Raw genomic sequence first — 4,732 nt, forward strand, 5'->3', positions numbered from 1 at the left:
GAGCGTCAGAAGGAAAACACTTCAGACATGACACCATGAACAATTTCATTTAACGCTCAGAACAAATCAAAATTCCCCACAATCAGCCTTCCCCGGGGTCACATCAATGCAGCAGGTGAGGAAGGGGAAGGGACGGCACAAAGGACTGTAGGGGAAGAAACACCACTGCCATTTACCCACATGGAACTGTTTCTACAGAACACAGGAACAACCAAACAGATAAATTACATGAATTAGTAAGAGTTCAGCAAGATTCCTACATACAAAATCAATAAGCGAAAATCAATTGCGTTTTTTTATGCCAGCCACAGCCAGACATTGCAATTTTTAAAGTTACCGCATCAGAAAAGCATCAAAAGTGGATAGTGTGGGCCTCTGACGAAAGCGCACACCACCACCAAGAAGTGGCGCCTAATTCTCGCTGAACTGATTCGAACACCATTTTACAGAGACGATCGGGAATGGAAGAGGGAGGAAGTTGGTTGGCTGCAGCCTGACTGTACTGAGAGACACTGGAACAGCATGCAAAACACACTTCCGAGAGGCCTGTGAGAAGATGAACTCATGGCAGGAGGACCATCCTAACTGTGACCACCACCATCCCATTGGCTGGAAGCCTAGATGGAACAAAGGGGTAAGAGGAAGTCTGTAGCGAGGGTGATCCATCCAATTCCTGGTCACCGTGTGCCCACTCTGCTCCACCCTGACCTCCCTGCCATGGTGGACGAAAACCTCTGAAGTCCCATGCCAAAATAAATCCTCCCTGGGGTGGCTCTTCTCCAGTATTTTTCACAGAAATGGGAAAGCACACACAAGGACCATGTTTAATTATGGAACAGGAATGCAATCAATTATAGAATAAAGAACCTCATTTCTTCGTCTTGCTAGAAAACAAAACAAGAGTCAGGGAGAGCACGTGGGTTAGAGGAAACATGAAGGATTTACCAACCACCTAAAAGGTCCAGACTTCGTTTGGATCCAACGTTAAAAGGCAAACTATAAAGATAATCAGGAACAGACATGGTGGGGCATGCTTCACCTTTATCCTAGCACTAAGGAGGCAGAGGCTGGTGGAAGATGAGCTTGAGGCCAGCCTGGTCTACACAGGGAGACCCTATCTCAAAAATAATATATATTATAGTATATATGCATACATAAACACACATTAGAATTAGTGTAAGTCAGTAGGTAGACTACTCACCTAGCATGCACAAAGCCCTGGTTCCATCCCCAGCACCACATAAACCGGGTACAGGGATGCACACAGGTAATCAGGAGGAGGGAAGAGGAGGATCTGAGTTCAAGGTCAGACTGGGGACATAGATCAGTTGTAAGGTGCTTGCCCAGCATTCATGAAGCCCTAGGTTCCATCCCCAGCACATAAGCCAGGCAGAGTGGTTCACTCCTGTAATCCCAGCACTTAGGAGCTTCAGGAGTTCAATGTCATTCTCATCTACGTACTGAGATTCAGACCGGTCAGGGCTACACGAGACCCTTGTCTCAAAGTGGTCCATTTCATTAACGGCTCTAGGCCAACCCGGGAAAAATAAAACCATGTCTGAAAATAATATTAATTAATTAATTAGATAGACTGAATGAGCATCTACTGGAAGGCTGGTACCAAATGAATATTCAATTGTTAATACTGACGGAATTGTTGCCAGCTTAAAGGTAAAGTGACACTTGGTGGCTCTCGTTGAGTGAGAGCACACAGGGCTTCAGAAATCATTTTCAGTCAAGGGCTACAGAGAAAACACAGCCAGCGACAAAGACTCACTGACCAAACTCTATGCAGGTCCCTTCGAGTGCTCCTCTAAACGAGGTCTCAAACTTATGTCTATAAGGACTTAAAAGCTCAAGACTATATCCCTAAGATGGCCCTAGACTTAAATTACCTGTCTGAGGAAAACCAAGGGTGCCCCTCAAGTTCACGGTTTATCCCTGCCAATATCTGAAGGGCCCAGCTCCTAGGCTTGATATCTGTCATCTACACGACAAATTACTCTGCAGACACTATAACCAACCAGCAATCTGGGATTTTCACTTCCTTGACCAAGTCCCTGCCTGTCCCGTTCCTTGTCCTCGATCTTTAAAACACACCGTTGTTTATGTACAGAAAGGAGCCGAGCTCAGTGTACACTACACACTTCCTTCTACCGAACTAGCCATCCCTGACAAAAATCTGTGCTGACCACCTAACCAGTACCGGATTAAAGAAAAAAAATCTTTGATGTTGGCTATATGGTCACTGTCAGAACTGCTTAACTTTGACACACCACCATAAGCAATTCAAAAGCATATAGCCATGTTTGCTTACGTGCTAGGTGGCACAGCCAATTCATGAGCCAAAACACATCAGCCGGCCACCACTTACAACCTATGGTTTATATGTGTTGATTTCCCACCCCTTGTGGTCATGTAAGCTCGAGGGAGTCCATAACCTCTGAAAGCCAATTTTCCTCTGTCAGTTGAATAGGGAGATTAACAGTGGCTTCTCATGCTCCTGTGAGGATTAAATGAGATGATGTGTGTGAAGTTCCTGACAGAGCAAAGAAATTCACTAATAAAAAGAACTGGGGGCTGGGAGGCAGCTTGGCTGGTAGAGTGTTTGCTCAGCTCCCAAAAAGCGTTAGGTTCAGTCCACAGCACCTGACAAGCCAGACTTGGTACATAGGCCTGTAATCCCGGCAGGAGGCTCAGAAGTTCAAAGTCATCCTTGGCTCCACAGCACATTTGAGGCCAGCCTGGGATACATGAGGCTCTGTATCACAAACACACATGAAAAGCTGGGCTGAGGAAGGGAGAGAGAAATTGGTGGTTGGTTGACTGCAGAACTGGGAATTGAACCCAGGGCCTTGTGCATGCTAGATCAGGACTCTACCCCTGAGCTACATTCCCAGATAAACAAGCTCTTCTTAGGTCATCCACTGGGCACACTCTCTCCTCCCTCCCTGCCTCCTGACACTTGGCATCTCTGGACTGCACCTTGTGCGAGGGTGTCTGGGTCAGGCCAGAGGAGCTACGGTGAGCATCCCAAGGGACGAGGACAAACTGGCAGGGCCGCCCTCCCCATATCCCCTTCTACTCCATTTCCAGAGCAGCTCCTGACCTCTCTACAGACTGCAGAGCGACAAACCGAGAGGAGAATGGCACCCTGACACCCTCCTCCCTGTCCCTGCCCCCTCCAAGACTTTCAGTTTCAAGGCAGAACACAACGTGGCCTAACTCTCCTGTCAGAGCTCAGCGGTCTTCGGGCTGAGGGGATGGATCTCTCTCACAGAGAAGGTAACTATAACTCAGAAGTCTCCACCTGGAGTTTCTGTGTACTGAGAGCCTGACCTTGAACTCTTCAGTCTGCTCCTGCTTCCACCCAGGCAACCTCCAAGGAAAAATTCTGGGTCCCCCAGGGGCTCTGGCAGATGACTCGCTGGGCTCAGTGCCCATGCTTGTCCACACCCCACTCAGCCTTGTCCTCAACCACCCACTGCCTGTCCCTGTCACAACCCAGCCCCAATTCTTCTCCTGCAGCTGGCACTAGTTTCCATGGAAACGGGTTGTTTGGGCAGCTGTGGGATGACAGGCTATGCCGCAGTATCAAGGATGGGGCAGGGGAGCATCACGCAGTTGTGGGCTGTATCCAGTCAGGCAGGAGACCTGGTTACGCTGCTGCATTCCAACAAGCTACCCTGAAAGCACTGGAGCCCTAGTCATGCCAATCCCGGAGTCCAATCCAAGCAAGTTGTCTGAAGCGGGGAGAAGCCCAACATACCAGGAACCCCACCCCCAGCATCCCTTGCTGCGTATTTTCAGGAACATCCTGGAGCAGCTTTCTCGTGACAAGCATCGAGTTAAATGCCAAATGTGTCATCGCACTGACTCCTCGCCACCACCCCACAAGGTAAGTATTATTAATACCCACAGGCTCCAAAGAAAAGAGTGACATCCCGGAAGGCGAAGGCACTTGCTTGGGTCATCAGGCAAAGAGGGGCTGAGTGGCAGCTCTCAGTACCCTCCAGTGGCTGGAAGTGAGAAAAGGAAGTCCCTGCCCATCCTCTCATCTCAGTGCCCATGGCTATGACAGAGCTATCGATGGCTCTGACGCAGGGTCAGGAAGGGCAGAGCTCATGCAGAACAGTGTGCACCAGCCTGGAAAGGCTCGGGTTCAAATGACACAGAGCCTCAAAACAAAACAAAACAAAACCCACACCACACAGTCTGAGCTCTTGCTCACACACAAAAGGGTCACTACCAAATGTTCACATCTGTACAGACACTCAGGAAGAGGAGCCTGGAGGACACAAGACTCAATCAGTTGTCACTTTCCAACGACGGTGGCTGGTCTCAGAGGCACTCAAAGAAACTTCTGACTCTACTAATAAATGTTCGGTATCAATTTTCTGTGTGTAGTATATGCACACGTGTGGGGGGGGTGAACAAGCATCTGCACCCTCAGAGGCCAGAGGAGGGTGCAGAACATTGCCCTCTATCACCACTTCGCCTTATTCCTGAGACGAGGTCTCCCCCTGGACCTGGATGTAGGCTACAGTCTCCAGCAAGCCCCAGTGAGCCTCCTGCCCATCCCCACAGCTCGGGGACACAGGCATGCCCGCCCATACTCAGCTCCATGCTCATACAGTAGGGTTCTCACCCGCTGAGCCATTTCTCCAGCTCTGGGTTTGGTTTTGTTGTTTGAGACAAGGTCTCTCACACTTCCCAGGCTGGCTTCCAACTC

The 4,732-nt window shown here is 49.3% G+C and overlaps 1 long non-coding RNA gene across 1 annotated transcript; it reads left to right on the top strand.

Moving 5' to 3' along the window:
• The first annotated feature begins 406 nt into the window (after positions 1-406).
• Positions 407-4,387, top strand: LOC126508959 (uncharacterized). Its single transcript, XR_007594013.1, has 4 exons — positions 407-634; positions 3,097-3,285; positions 3,811-3,898; positions 4,271-4,387. It is a non-coding gene; the product is annotated as an uncharacterized lncRNA (long non-coding RNA).
• Positions 4,388-4,732: the final 345 nt, after the last annotated feature.

Source organism: Alexandromys fortis, unplaced genomic scaffold (assembly GCF_014885135.2).
Source record: "Alexandromys fortis isolate MF-2015 unplaced genomic scaffold, M_Fortis_MF-2015_v1.1 scaffold_26, whole genome shotgun sequence".
NCBI lineage: Eukaryota > Metazoa > Chordata > Mammalia > Rodentia > Cricetidae > Alexandromys > Alexandromys fortis.